This window comes from Hylaeus anthracinus, unplaced genomic scaffold (assembly GCF_026225885.1).
Source record: "Hylaeus anthracinus isolate JK02 unplaced genomic scaffold, UHH_iyHylAnth1.0_haploid 11997, whole genome shotgun sequence".
NCBI classification, from domain to species: domain Eukaryota; kingdom Metazoa; phylum Arthropoda; class Insecta; order Hymenoptera; family Colletidae; genus Hylaeus; species Hylaeus anthracinus.
Genome location: NW_026534344.1, coordinates 5,139,729 through 5,156,378, shown reverse-complemented (window position 1 = coordinate 5,156,378; position 16,650 = coordinate 5,139,729). Strand labels below are relative to the sequence as shown.

At 40.3% G+C, this 16,650-nt stretch overlaps 1 protein-coding gene and 1 long non-coding RNA gene across 4 annotated transcripts in view; one reads left to right on the top strand and one right to left on the bottom strand.

The window, feature by feature from the left end:
- Positions 1-16,650, bottom strand: part of LOC128889862 (uncharacterized) — a 166,497-nt gene that overhangs the window by 104,146 nt on the left and 45,701 nt on the right. The window lies entirely within an intron of this gene.
- LOC128889874 (uncharacterized) overlaps positions 1-16,650 on the top strand; it is a 172,548-nt gene that overhangs the window by 154,081 nt on the left and 1,817 nt on the right. The window lies entirely within an intron of this gene.

Below are 16,650 nucleotides of genomic sequence, written 5' to 3'. Positions count from 1 at the left end.
ATCGCGCCGCCCTCTATTAATCATCGAAGGATGACGGGTGCCCGCTCGGTTTCTCACGCATTCAATTCGCCTAACTGATATTTCATGGCGAGTCAACAGCTCCTCTATATGTTATCGAAAGTCGAAGCTACCTTAAGCCTTCTTTGATCCGATGGCGCTACCGCTCTCGTTGCTCTTCTCGCGAACAGTTGGGATAAGATTGCACGTTGATGCCATAATTGGATGGATTATTACATAAAAATTTGTATACCACTAAGTAAAGATCATTAATTATATACGTACAAACGTGTACATAATGTTACTCGTGAATTCATATATATATATTGGATTGTCCGGAAAGTTCATGCCTATTTTTAAGAAAAATTCAAAGGCATATTTGAATTTTGATGTATATTTATTGAATTGTATGTGTATGTACCATTTTGTTCCACAACCTTTCCACCTGTTAAGGAATGTACACGTTTTATTTATTTTCAGCCATTCCGATATATTCACACCTGTGCCACCTAGCAAAAATCAACATGGTCTTTCCAGACAACCCAATAATATGTATTTTGTGAATTATACAGGTTGTGGTCTCTATTCTTTCATTTTGTTTCAGATATCATTTTGTTTCACAACCTTTCCACATTTTAAGGGATGTACACGTGTGGTTCGTTTTCAGCCATTCCGATATATTCAGACCTGTACCGCCTATAAATCGGCATGGATTTTCCAGACAGCCGAATATAATAGAGACTCCCGTATCCGAACTAATAGGGAGACAAAAGTGGCCGGATAATAGAACAATTACTTTCTTTCGTATTAAATATCATTTATTCAAGTAGAAATGAACAAAATTGTACGTACATATACATATACCTGATGTTTTCTTTATATGCACGCAGAATAACATTGTTATCGTTAGTAGTCAAAGGATTCAAATCATATCTATTTGAAGAACAAACAAAAATTGTCTTCTATATTCTTGAATAGCAGTGAAATGTAGAAAAATTAAATTGTGTAATTTACTTACAATTTATTCATATAAAAATAAGTAATTAACATCCTACCCTTAAAATGCATAATTAACGTCTTGTCGCGGCACACCCCATTCGAGATGAACTACTTTGTTAAAAATATAAGAGACAACTCGCTACTATTATTCAACAATACATAAAACTCTGTAGAACAAGTAACTAAAATTCTCTAGATGCCCATATAAACATTTTCTCTTTCGAAAATTAAAGAAACACGGTCCGAAAACACCTAGAAAGATTCATAAACGAAATACTGAATTAATTACAACTATTATTTCAAGGATATAAATGACACAATTATGCATCACCATGGCATATGTTTCAAAACAATTACAGAAGGTAATACCGTAACTTTTTAAAGCAGTTCTTTGAATTATACGAAACAAGTCGCTGAAAATATATCGCGTTCCATCTACAAGGTCTTCCGTTGTTCATCGATTAATTATAATCGGTTGTTAGGCATACTGTGCCGCTAATTAATGAGAATGTCGAGTGCAAGGCTCGTTCGCCTCACCTCGCCGATGCATCGACCGTCCCACGGATATTTTATCTCGTTCGTTCGCAAAGAGAGAAATAATAAGGAACCGAAGAGCAACGAGAGCCAAGGGAAGAGTCCCACGAAAGCACGAAGATGAAATTTAATTTGCAATTTCGGAAGTGCTGTAAGAAGAACAGACTGTCGAGACGTGGCTGTGGGGTCCTGTCACCCCTCCGAACGAGCAACCCCCTTCGAAACACGCGACCCATACGATAAAACTATGTGCCACGTGTACGTACACGCGTACATATCCCCATGCTAACCCATGTCCCACAGGCTGGCAGCCATGGGAGTCTTCGAAGGGATCTGAATTCAATTTCACAGCTCGTGAACGAACGTCAGCTTTGTCCGACGAACTAGACGCCGCCAACGTCTTCCTCTCTACGCTTGTTATGCGAATCTGTAACCCCTCTTCGAAGCGACGGAGAAGTACATTAATTACGAGACGGGCTATCAAACGCGTTATCCACCGTAGAGATCTTTAAACAAATTTAAATGCTTTTCATACCTTTGCACGCCGAAAGGGAAGTTTAAATTCACTTCGAGGTACGCTCGGCGCTCGACTCGTTTGGCTTTGTTTATTATTATTTTTCATTGACGAAGGACAGCAAAAGAATGCGACGCGTCGACTGGAATTTATTTTGTTAAGAAATCTGTGAATATATATATATACAACATTTCTTATTTTAATATTCAAGGGTGTTCGATACTTTCGAGGGATGGTTAGGTTTTCAATATAAGCTTACGAAATAATGTGACAGTTGTCATAAAAATTAGTTGTTCTGTACATGGATAAATATGATGCATTGGAAAATGTTCGGAGCTTAAATAATTTTAATCTTCCTTTCATAGACCTTTTCGTATGGATTGCATTTATTTTGGTAGGATGAATATTGTTCATTTATTCTTTACTATAGAAAATATTTAAACCATTGTTGAAGCTTACTTAACTTAAGTCACAAGTTAAAACTGTTCACTGTGCGATTGTAATCATTAATCGATAAATTGTGCTCGATACGTTGGACAGAAACGTTTTTTGGTATTTTCGCGAATTCGTTTCACAAGTAGAGAAACTGAATGACCTCTGCTGAACCCAAAGGATCTCAGATCCTTTTCGGCAAGTAACCAGTTCATTAGATTGTCTTGAGTTTCAAGTTGCACGAGAACCTTTTGGATAGGAGGTGGAACCGCAGCGGAATATGACGAGGGTGAGGGTACGATACCAGAAGAAGCTGATATAAGAAGGCGAGTAAGCAACGAAAGGGAGGGAATATGGACAAAGTGGAAGGGAACCGACTCGGAGAGGGCCGAGTTGAGTGTCGTATTATTTCAGGTTTGCATACGTTTCGTGTTTCAGTCCATTACGTTCGCGAGAGATTCTCTCACAATCAGCGCCGACGCGCCCCGAAAAGGTACCGATCGCTGGCTAAAAGGGATCGGAGGAAGCAAGAAAGGAACACCGTGGCCAAAATGAAAGAACTGACAACGTTGTCGCGAAACTTTTTTGGTATCGTTTCGAACGTGTCAAATTTTCTCGATTTTAATCTCTCAAACATCGAACCGAATGAATCGAACAGTAAACGAAATTGTTTTAATTTGAAAAAAGATATTTCCTTTCGTTCTTTCTTTAGTTTCCTTTTTTTCACTTTGTAAATTTCGCACTGCAACTCATTTGCAAATAAATATTAATAAACAGTAATTGATCTTCGGCTTTTTGATGAATTGATAGATCCTACCGATCCCTGAAAACCCGTATAAAATAAACGAACCCTTCAATTTTTGTTTAAATTACTAGCATTTAAAGTACCATGAAATAATAAGAACGCCACCGAATTCACAAATATTCGCATGTCTGATTCTAATGTATTCTAAACAAATGTCGAGGTTGTCCTTGCCGACAAAGCGACCAGTTTGGCTGCATATCGTGCATTCCATTCGACGGAAAACCCTGAAATACGCGAAACTATTTTGCAAACGTTTATTTCTCTTATTTGTCACGGCGGCATCCCTCTCTCCTTTCCCGTTATTTTCTTCCTGCTTCCCCCTTCGCTCCTTCTTGCTAACGAGCGATATTCGATTTTCTAGCGCGACGGCTCCGCGGACAATGAATATTCCTGCGAATCCTCCTTTTCTTCCGGCGTTTGTTTGCAAGGATAACGGGCCAGGAGTCGCGTTGTCACGACCAGAAGACAAGAAGTTTTACGAGCGTGCTTTAAATAGTAACGAAGGTCGCCTCGGATGCTTCCAGAATATTTTCTGAATGCATGCTCCTGTGTCTCTGAATTACGTTTAGTTCAAGTATGGATTAGATGGTTAGATTGAACTAAGATTTGATTAGGCTGCGTTAGGTAGCGTGCTTCGAATAATAAAGAAGGCTCCAAAGAATGCTTTCAAAATATTTTCTGGAGGTATCCTTCTGGAGTTCTGGGCTAGGTCTGGTTTAGGTATAGATTAGGTATATGGGGTAAATTTTGTTAGGTGTTGATTAGTCTGCGTTAGGTAGCTTGCTTTTAGTAGTAAACAAGGCTCCAAAGAATGCTTTCAAAATATTTTCTAGAAGTATTCTCCTGTGTCTCTGAATTATGTTTAGTTTAAGTATGGATTAGGTGGGGTTAGATTGAACTATGATTTGATTAGTCTGCGTTAGGTAGCGTGCTTCAGATAGTAAACAAGGCTCCAAAGAATGCTTTCAATATATTTTCTGTAAGTATTCTCCTGTGTCTCTGAATTAGATCTAGTTTAAGATAGCATCGAGTCCAACATTAGCCTTTGTTAGGTCTTGATTAGCTAACATGTTTCAAATAATAACATTTGCGACAGATGCCCTCCAATATGTTTTAATATGTCCTCCTGTGAGTCACAGGCTGTGACTGTATGTTAGGTCTGCATGCAATTTGACTGAATGCTGCAGTTGAACTGATTAGAAAATATCGTTTAACAGAAAAGGTTTAACTGATCGGTAGCAGTAAACCGATCAAGACGCGCGCAGCTCCAACAGAGGGGATGACGATGGAAGGATTGAGAATAGGGTGGCACCGTCGCATGTTAACACGATTATCGGACACCAAACGTTTCCGAGGCTTTGCCTCTCTACAAGTCCTTGTCCGAGGCTCAGAATGACATAGGGTTATTGCCACACCGCAGGCTGCTATCTGCTTTCAGAGATCAGCTCGTAATTGTTACAAATCGTTTCATACCCTCGCAAACATTGATCCACTCTGGAAGCCCAGTGCCAACCGCGAAGACGTGAGCTATTAGGCAAACTGGATAATCAATTTTCAAATCATTGAATTTTAACTAAAATGGGAATGGAAGAGTAACGTTGAACTCCAGACCTTCTATAGTTGATGTTCTTTAAAAATATATTATTAAGCGATTCTTTAAAAATATATTATTAAGCGAAACTGGATAATCAATTTTCAAATCATTGAATTTTAACTAAAATGGGAATGGAAGAGTAACGTTGAACTCCAGACCTTCTATAGTTGATGTTCTTTAAAAATATATTATTAAGCGATTACGTATAGTCAGAGGAACCTTCGTGGTACGCTATTTGCATAAACATATTTGTAAATACAAAGTCGAAATTAGTTACAACGGATGTAAGGCGTTACAAAAGAAAATAGAAGAGATCGATAGGTGAATATTTCAAAAATTGGAGAAGGAAGATAACTAATTGTTTCATAAATTAACGTAACAATATTAATATTCTACTTTGCGTAAGTGCATACATTTCACAGCCTAGCGATAAACTATAACAATAACGATCTTCCTTGCAATCTTCGCGAAAATGCCGTCAAACTTTAATCGCCCGAAGAAGTTACAACAGGTGCTAAGGAACGCGAAAACGAGAAGAGGTATTTTCACGTCCGAGTGTATTTCGAGCAAGCCGCGGCCCCGAAGCCCGGTTGCTAAATCGTGTAATCGGTATCGCAGGCGATTATGTCAAACTTATTAAAACGACTGGACGAAGAGAACCGAGGGAGAGAGGATCCGAAGCTATTACAGCGGCGTTGTAATACCGAGGTGTCGCGTCGCCGTTGCAGTTATTACTTGGTAACACGTAGGAGCCCGAGGAAGCAGGAGAAGATACCCAAGATACCCAGCGCCTGAAAGAGATGAAACGTGGAACACGAAAGGGTACAGAAGATGATCAAACGAGCCTGGAAACCAACGTGGACCTAATTCCATTACGCCGGACGGTTATAAAGATACATTACTCTTATTATAATGAACGTTACCGGGGAACGGCAATAAACAGGCATTATTGTTATTATCGTCGACTCTCTCATGCGAGGACCTGAGTCACGGTTATGCGTGTACAATTGCACTTAATGTTGTCCACACTGTTTCCAGCGCGTTTGGTTTGCGGTTCCTTGAATATGTCTCTTCTGTGTGTGTAATTGAGAACTAGACCGTGTAATACCGACTTCGTTTATAGCAGTGTTGGACGTAATCATAATTACATCGTAATCATAATTACGATTACGATGTAATAAAATGTTTCGGAGTTGCGATTACGATTACGATTACGATCCTAATCGCAACCAAATTCGTGATTATGATTGTAATCGTGAACGAAATTGCAACTCTGAAACATTTGATTACAATCGTAATCGTAATTATGATTACGATTACGCCCAAAACACTTGTTCATAGTGAACTGTCCACGAATGAATGGAAATTATAAATATTACCTAAGAATATTCTTTATGAATGATAATTTGTCGGTTAAGTAATTATCCGCTACACAAAAATTAAAAAAAAAAAAAGAAGGTATTACAACCTTCTATCATAAAAAATAATTAAACATTGATAATATAAAGAGCATATACCACTAAAATTGACACAAATCACGCGCGTAAGAGATGTCACTCGAAATTATTCGCTACGAACGTTAAATTGTTGGTTAAATAATTCTCCACTACTGCATAGAATTTTTCAAAACTTGTGTAACTTTCTACCGTAAAAAATAATTGAGTCTCGATAATGTAAAGAATATTTCAGCACCGAAATTAACACAATGTCTCTCGCGTAACCTTAATCGCATCCCACGTTGTACCAGCGGTGATAAATTATGACGTCCTTTTTATTTTTCAGTTGCATTGTGAAACGTTTTAAAGGACAGCCTTTAATTGCAGTCACTATCGTACGGTGGTATCATTTTTTCCACCGTTGGCTTAAAGACCTCCATTTCGATACGACATGTTAACCACATTTTCTTTTACAGGAGAAATTGCAAGAGTTTGTGCCCGGGGTACCGGTTTGCAGATGTTATCGGGCGCCACTGCGACGCACGCCATGTCTACCTTCGAGATTGTAAAGCAGATGCTTCTGGTTCTACTGCTGGTTTTTGGGATTCTCGAATTATTCGAGGAATTTTACCTGTTGCCAATTAAATAGAAACACTACTCTTAGAAATGGGAAAGATGCTGTTGTTTAAGAATGTTTTCTCGTGATACAGAATGACTAATGAAAATATTTCATTCATGTCTCAAAAGTACATGCTTTGAACAATACTTTTGTCAATTTTCATACAAATCTATTGATGTTTATAGAAAATATTAGCGTCCACGTATCACACTACTGAAGTGACGATATTACAAACTTTCATTTAAAAATATCATTATTTGCAGAAACTAATCAAAGACTTTCGAAGAGTTCAATCACCTAAAATTCTCAAATTTGTTTAATACAATGTAGCTTGGATTCGATATTACCTAAACGTTCTTTCTCAACGACTAGAAATTAGTATTCGACCTCGATATATTCAAACCTCCTCACTCACCTAAACCTACGAAAGAAACGAAAGAGTAGCTGTCTATTTCCACCGAGACTGACACTGATCGAATCAACATGGTTCTGCCCGTGCACACTCGAGCGAAACCGAAAGCTGAAGAACTCCGGCCCCCGGAGCGCATCCAACGTGTCACGAAAAAAGCCCTCATTTATTTCTCTGGTCAGGAAGCAGCTTGCAAATCACGTTTTTCCATGCCACACTGTACATGTAAATGGAGAACACGGCGCCAGGAAAGATTCCAACTAAGATGTTGCTTGCGATCGCAGAGCCAGCCACGAAAGAGGAAAGAGGAAGAGGGCCTTCTCGCGGGGAACTGGGAGATCACGGACGATAATGATGATGACGGCGATTACGAGATGACGAGAGAACGATGAGGGCGCGAAATATGGGAAAATGGCTCGTAAAGCAAATCGACGAGGCTCGTTCGATGTTGGTCAAGTTACAAAGGTGCGTCTCGCCCGTTTATGAGCCTCGGCAACGATAGGTATCTCGACAGCTAGTTGACAGACAAGCTTGATACCGTTAGACCGTTTCATTTGGGATTCGTTTAAGCCCAGTTACACGTGTTGGCGACCATTCCCGATGCAAATAACGTCGTCTTCGACTTGGCCAAACTGGATGCAACTGGATGGGATAGAAGACTAGCTGCAAGACAAAATAAAAAATAGCTCCTTTCATCTTGAGATCGTACTTCACAGGATCATTTCTGGAGTAGATCTAATTTGCTCTGTTCTCCTTTCATCTCTGGCTGACTCCAATCTCGTTACTCAAATTATACACGGCTTTCCAGGTTTTTTGTACGATTAAGAGTCTTTAATTCTCACGATAGACCAGAGTTGAGTCTAGTCGAGGCGAACTTTTCTTTGATGCTTGATGTAAGAGATTCGAGAGGAACGTGACGATATTTGGGAATTCTTTCTAGGGATACTATTCAAGAACGAACATTCCCAGGCCTCCCAAAAAAACTCAATTTTCTTCTCCGACCGCAGTTTAGTTTATATTCTTAGAAAACGCGTTAATAATGCAAAAAAGAAAATTCTCTTGATTTCGAATGATTACGACTTCCGGTATTTCCACCGAAAGCAAACTAGGACGAAAATTTGCTAAAGGGAACATGATATTGATATTTCAAAGACTTCTGCGTAAAATGAATATAAAAAATTACTAAATGTACTATAAAACACACCTGAATTAGTTTCCTGTATAAAAGATATCGCTAAAAACACTGAATATTTGGCCTCATATTGTAATTCTCCCCATAAACAAAATGGCGACCAGCTCCGAGTCAAGTCACGCCATCCATATTTCTCGCATGGCGTATCTACTCGATCTTCGATTTTCTCGAAGAGTGTCTGAGAAGTGTCGCCGAGTGTCTCGAGTGTGTCTTACAAGTCCTCCATCCCTGATATTCGCGGTCCATTTTGTTCGTACACGCGTGTGCTCATATCGTGGCGTTTGGTACACGAGTCAACTCGTGCGTCGCTGTTTATTTAATAAAAGAAAGAATGCACGGGCTTTCGATCTGGTTCGGAAACCTTCGAAACGCGTGTACGTGCAATGGCACGCGTAAGGGGAGAAGAAAGGTGAGAATGGAATGCGAGGACGTTGCTCATTAGCCATCGAACGACTTCAATCAGATTATGGAGGCTGCCTTGGCAAGGCTGGTGGTAGCTTGTTTCGTTCTGGCCGCTCTGATTGGACCGCGTCGATACTCCTCGCGAGACGAGGACCTCTCCTAAATATTTCACCGAGGACCACGTTCACCGAGTGCTCGGATGATTTTATTATTTGGCGCCTTGAACGTCGCCGCGTCATTATGCAACGGCTCCTAAGGAGGCTGAACAATCGCGTCGCTCGGAAGTCAAGTCTTCCGAGCGGATTAATTCCGAGGACGTGAATGCTAATACAGAGTTTTTCTTTTCAGGTTAAGTTTGTGCGTACCTTAAAAGCTAATCATTTCTGTTCAGTCATCGATACGTGTGTTACGATTGGCATTGGAAATTATTTATAAGATCCAGTTGGACTTGCAACGATATGTATTATACCATAAGAAGAGAGATATCGAAGTTTCCTTGCGGATGGGTTATTCTATAGAAACTTTCAATTTGAAAGATTGTTCTGAAAGCATATCGCTTCGAAGTGAAGTCTTCTTCAGGAATTAATTTTGAGGACATGCACGTGCAAAGTTTATAAGTCCAAAGTTTTTGCATTACGTTTATGCGTATCTTACAAACTAATACGAGTTATGTGCAGTGTTATATGTATATTTAATATTATTCATGAAAAACGAACGAGATTGTTTAAATAGGTACTATTTCAAATTATTTCACAACTATAGCGAACGAGTCATTACGAACGAGTCATTATACAGCTGGTTATTTTATAATACGTATTAATATGTATAGTTTTAAAATAATGGGAAATAGTACTCACTCGAAACAATCTTATCCGTTTTTCATGAATAATATTATTTGAAATCATAAGGAATTTGAATAGAACTTGAGTCGAATCAATTTTTATTCAGCAAACACGCTGTTCTCAAATAACAGAGATAATAATAATAATTTATTCGTGAACTTGGAAATGATAGAACGAAATGTCTTGACTTTATAATTTCACTATCGAACTATTAAAATTTTATTCGAATAAAGTCTGATGCAAATATCTACTAAAATTTCAGTGGAATAAATTCTGAATAAATCGAAATTCACTTGTCACCGAGCTATAATTTTCTTTATTAAATAAAATATTCTTAATTAAACATGATCGAACACAATCTTTCAATTTCATTCGTTATTCGATACACTCGTAAAAAACTGTGTCACTCCGTACATTAGAACAGTCATCCTGCCGCTCATGAATAATATCAGAGTGTCATCCAGCGAGGCGAGCCTACATAAATATGTTTTTATATCTCTACGTATGTCGCGTGTCGGAATTTTGATGACAAGTTAATAGACTCCTAGCTTCTGTGACGCCAATCGAACATCGCCACCGCGCGGCTTACAAGTTGTTAGATAAATTTAAGAGCGCCTTAACGCATTGGCATCCCCATACGGAGCGTGATCACGGGGCATTATCTTCCCGGTTTGTTGCTCCCCCGTACCGCCATAAAGCGGCTCTCCTCGTCGTGACTTTACGATTCTCTCACGGTGTTAACGTACCATAATACCCAATAATCTGGACGCGTTGTTGCACCTACGCTTCCACGTATCGCTAGCACCCACGAGCCACCACCGCCGCCGCTGATAGAAAGCAACGTGCACAGGTGCTTCGGTACGCGCCTCCGTCGACACCGTCCTAACTTCATTCCGGAATCAATGTTATTGTACTTCGCTGATTAAGTTGGGTGTAACGATTGTTTATGGAGCGGTAAATCCGCGCTTACGTCGCCCAGAGCTTTTGTGAAATAATGATGCATTTACGCGGTAAACGCACAAGGATTTGTCATGGACCTTGTTACCGGATGCTTATCGCTGGATTTTATGCGTTTATGGAAATCGCGTACCGAAAGATACGCGGTGCCCGTTTCGTTAAATAATATTATACCGTTTTTATTTCGTTTCGCGTAGGCACGAATGTTACGTATACGTTTCGCGTATACTTTCTCATATTTGCTTTTATTTGATATCGAACAAAAATTACGTATCACTTTTACATTATATTTTTTAGTATTATTCTAAGTAATCTGTAATTTAAGGCTAAACATGTGATAACGGTAGCCATAGAAGCCCAGAAAAGCTAACAATTTCATTAACCAACTTGCATTCATTCCACGAAGAATATTATTGTAAATATACTTTAGCATGAAACGCGATTCGAAATTTATATTGCTAAAATAGCTGCTCGAAGCAGAAATATCCCATCTAAGCATCGTCAGTGTTAACCAGCGAAATCCTCATGAATCCAGCGACTCAATTAACCTAGACATATTTTCTTAGAAACGCAACGCCTAATGAAGACATTGCCGACACTTTCGACGTGGAATCGTTACACTGTTACACTGTCGCCCTGGCGGGTATAATTATATTGTTGAAATGAAATTGATCGGTCCGAAGGTGAGGGCCGCTTTCGGTATATCAAATTAGTGAATCGACGGACGCGTCAGGTGCGAGAAGCATACGCGTGTAAGGGAAATGACGATAAAGGGAACAGGCACGATGAAGACGGGGAGAATGGTCTGTTACGAAAGGCGTACCGTCGTATGAGCGAGACGAACGTAAGGAGAAACAAAAGGGGGAACGAGGAAAGATCGGGATGCAAAGCGGGAACCGATCAATCGAGGCCGAGTGACAGGCGGTCCTGCGGTATCGCGTGGATCGACACGACGACAAGTGCCTTGCACACCGTTCCGAGTTACCTACGGGCCTTGAAACGTATCTTCGTTTCGTTGACGTAGGTATACCCGTAACAGTAAGACCGACCGAACATGTCGGACAAACGCAACGCTCTCGTAGGTCTTTAAATTCGCCGGTATGAAGAAAACAAGCTAACGAGTGCTACGAAAATAACTGTATCGGTTTCCTCGTGTTTTCTTCAGGTTATTTAGTTTCGGTCCATTTTTTAACACGTTGCACAATTTGCTCCAATTTTGTCAAGTTTGATTCAGTTTAGACCAGTTTTGTACTGTTTCCATTGCTTGTCTTCACTATTGCTTAGTCGTTTTTCATTTTGATCAGTTTTCTCCAGTTCTGTTCAGTTCGGTACAGTTCTGTTGAGTTTTCTTCAGTTTTCTTCAATTTTCTTCCTTGCTCTACAGTTACGTTTTCTTTATTCCACTTCCCTCCAGTCTTTTATCATTACGCAATTCACATTTCATTAAATGATATAACAATTTGATGCCAGGTGACAATTCAAATAAATATTAGGTATTATACCAAACCAGACCTAACCCTGAACTATAAATAACAAACTAACGATAAACTAATAATAAACCAACTAACGAATTTTTGTACAAAAGTAACGTGGAATTCTTCAGGAAGATACAATCTCTGAAATCTTCAAGCTATTTCATATTCAATACAAGAATATAATATGTATCGCCATTTATATAAACGTGTTAATATTCAACACGTTCCCCTAGCGATCGTCCTACGCGAAGAACATCCGACACGAAACGCGCAACTGGAGCACCAAAATCGCGTTACCGGGTTGCGTAACCGCGACCGTTACCTAAAGTCACAGAAAAGCAGCTAAATAGGTGTTGCCTCGGCTAAATTGAGACGGCAATTTTTCCCCGGGCGAGCGCGACGCCGCAAAGGACCCTGTCGTCGTGTTCACGTGCAAAAGAGGCGGTTACAAGAAAGACTGCGAGCAGATGGATTAATGTAAAGGCATACGACCCTAACAAGCGAATTATCTCCGAGATATATTGTGCCGCTTCATGGGTGGTTAACTCCGCGCGAGCAGCTCCCAAGAGAATCAGAGAAAGGAAGCGAGAGAGAGAAAGAAAGAAAGAGAGAGAGAGAGAGAGAGAGAGGGGGGGTCAAGTTCCAAGAGTACTGGTAAAGAGCGACAGAAGGAGGAAAAATAAAGCCGAAGAGGAAGCGGCAGATACAAGTGGAGAGGAAAGGCCAAGAAGAAAAAGGACGAAGCGAGGTCAGCCAGCTTCCAAGTTGAGATGACTCTGTAGCCTGCCTCCTTCCGCCTCGTCTCGGCGTAATACCTTGTAAGCTCTACTAATCTCCTTACCGGTCTTCTCTCCTGATTTACAGAGATGTTTTCATTGTCTTTGCTGACTTTACCAACCGACCATAAAAACTCCGAGCGCTCTTTTCAGCGGACATTACTCGTATCTACGTGCTATCGACGTAATGTTCCCCCAGGAGAGAAGCTCGACCGATTCCTGAGCACGCTCTGCTCCGATTTTCGCGTACCCTTTAATCGCGAGGCTTTCCCTCGGCGCATCGGGCTTTCCATTCGAGTGGCTTTCAAGGCCGAGCTGCAACTTTTCAAATTATTAGGTCGCGCGGGACTTTAGCGAATCCTCGGGACTATCGGCTCGGCTATCGATTTAAGGGGTGATTAAGGGTACTTGCAAGATTAAAAGAAAAGGAAATTTTGTTTCCGTGCTCGGTTGATATATGTTATAGTCAGTGCTTCTCTGTTCGAAGGATATACGCTCGATGGTGTAAACAAAATTTCCATCCGGAAGCGCTAGCAAAGTTGAAAAGAGGCACTCTTTCGCGAATTTTTTTCTGTACTCGGTCGATATATTTTATAATCAGTGCTTCTCTGTTCGAATGATATATGCTTGACGGTATAACACAAAAATTTTCATCCAAAAATATGAAACATTCTTGGAGATACGAGCGATCTGCTAGAGGATCTTTAAAGAAAAAAAAAAAAAACATATTCGAAAGTGCCAGGATAATTATTGATCGAGTTATGCTGTCAACCGGGTTGAGAGACATGATTTCAAGAATAACGCGTTTAAAGTTTCAAGTATCGATATGTTCTACATGGTCAGAGATCTAGCACACCTTTCGAAGTAAACTCGTAACGTCCAAGTGTGGGAAACTTTTTTAACGATCGCACAGGAAAAACTTACTTACTTCGAAGTTTTTAATTTAACGATAATGCTACCAACTCTCATACTTTTTATGCATAGGTACTAATGTATCTCTGAAAATAGAAAGTGGAAGGAGAAAATGGCAACACTTTAAACTTAGATCTTACGTTACACGGTGTAAAAGAATACCCTTTCAAAGTTTCATGTTCAATCGGCCTGACAGACCTATGATATAAACGGTTATACTGCAGATTATATGGATCTGTGGTATGAACTAATAAATCCAGGTTTTTTTATGGATTTCGGTGGGGGTATTTAAATATTAATTTATACTATAAATATTTATTCAATGTATAATAAATTTATTATATATCTGTACATAAAATCTTAACTATCATAAATATTTAAACAATTATTAATTAACGAGAATTATATTATAAGACGTGAAGCACGTGCTAAACGTAACCAAAAGTTATGTGCACTAATGCAAAGTAAAATAAGAATATTATAATATTAATTGTGGAATATGTTCAACGTACGTTACCGTATATTTTACGTATGCTTTCTATATTATTGTACATTACAAATGTACAAAATCCGCAGTCCAGTTACAACATTGTCAATTACAATTTCACAGAAATACGTTAAAGACCTCGAGCAATAAGGATATTAACAAAAAAAACAGAAACTATTTTTTAATCCACAAGAAAGAATGTCTGCACAACACGTCTGCACAGCAGCTCAACCGAAGTCTTTCGAAACTTCAAGAACTTGAGATTCGTCGCTTTGAAAAAAATCGAAACAGCGAAGTGGATCGATTTATCTCGCGAACGGCGTAATTATCCGTAAAGCGGTTAAGAGGAAGGAGTTTAGTGACCCCTTTGGTTTGCAGAAAATCCCCTGGAACGCCGGGCCGCCGGTCCTCGCAGGAGCTTGGAATCTTTCGTTCGTGGGGCACCGACTTTTTCTGGGAAGAATAATATTTTCTTATGACGAGCGGGGGGAGAAGGAAACAACTCTCTCCTCGTGTCCCAACCTACCGTGCCGATCAATGGGGAAACCGAATCCGCCTCTACGTCTCCACGATGAATTTTTCCACGGCACGCACCGACGAGCACAGAATATAATGGCGGTACATTGCACCCCGAACATAAATTCTGCGATCAAAGTGCATCGCGTCGCGCCAGGGCGAACTTTAAGGATTTTATGTGATTAAGTTCTTCCACGACTCTCTCTTTCTCTGTCCCCTCTACCCCGCCGCCCTCTCTCTCTCTCTCTCTCTCTCTCTCTCTCTCTCTCTCTCTCTCTCTCTCCCTCTCTCTCTCTCTCACTCTCACTCTCTCTCTCTCTCTCTCTCACTCTCTCTCTTTTATCTCAGCTCCGTCTCTGTCCTGGATACCCCTTTCGTCTATCTCGGTTGCCACGAATGATTCAGCTTGTCCTTCCTTCTTCTGGTCTCGCTGTTTCATTCCTTTCCCTGCTCTTCCTCCCCCTGCCGGTTCGGTCTCGTCTCTGCTATCTTTTTCTTCATCTCCTGGATGGTACACCGGGTCCGCATCGATTGGCCACTTCGTTCCTCTTCCCCGTGACGGTCCTTTTCCAAGTCCGTAACGCCGCGACGCGATGGATTCTAGCGCTTTATCGAGTTCGACTCGTACACGGACGACAAATCGTCGAAGTTTTAAGTATTTTCAAAAAGAATCCATCCTGCGAAAATATCCCAGAACGCGGTGTGTGTAACGGGGGCTGCTCGGTGTCCCAGGGAGTTTCTGGCGGTACGGGACGGTCGGGCGGGGGTGGCGGATCGGTGAAGAAACGGAGAAAACTATGAGAGGAAGGAGAGCGACGATAAAACGAAGGGAGACGGAAAGCTGAGAAAGCTAGCCATAAAATACGTGTGCATGGATGCATTTACGAACTCCCAGGATCGTGGTAACCGGGCCGAGTTCTGGAGGATGAGGGATGAGGATGCAACCAGGAGTGGTGGTCGCCTGCTTTCGCGTACCGGGAGTTGTTGCCAGTTGTTTTCCCAGGGGACAAATTTATAACTTCGTCTCGCTCGAGAAGTTCCACGAGAACAAACGGAAAATCGCGGGCACCGCGGGATCTCCTATTGGTTTTTCATGGACGGATCGACGCGACGATTCTTCGCTACCGACGTTTCGCCACGTTCGTTCAATTAACACGAATCGAACGGACACCGTTTGCGGTCGACCCAGTTTTCACTGAGATTTTCACTTCATCCTTTATTTATTTGGGTAGAATGCGGTAAGTAGTTAGTACATCCAGGATGGACGTGTCGTCATTTTCATCCGTCCAGGTTGTTGTCACTCATGAATCTATCAAACATCCATAATCAAACGTTAATCGTCACGATAATTAACAATCATAATTACATCAATCTCCACAGGCATCAATCGTAGAAATCGTCGTTAATACAATAAACAGTTATAGTGATCACTAATTTTGTTAAAATGGTTTACTAAAACGATCATCACATGCATAACAATTATTACAATCGTCACAATAATAACACAACGATGGTTATGTCCAGGTTTCTTCAGTTTGCTTCAAGTTTCTTCAGTTTTATTAGATTTTGTTCAGATTTCTTCAGGTTTGTACAGTTTCTGTCAAGTTTTCAATTTTTTTTTATGTTCTCTTCAGTTTTCTTCGATTTTCTTACATCCTCTTCAATTTTCGTTAATTCTACATACAATTCTATGTAGTTTTTGTCTAGTTTTCTTCGGTCTTGATCACTTTCGGTTGTTTCCTTCAGTTTCGT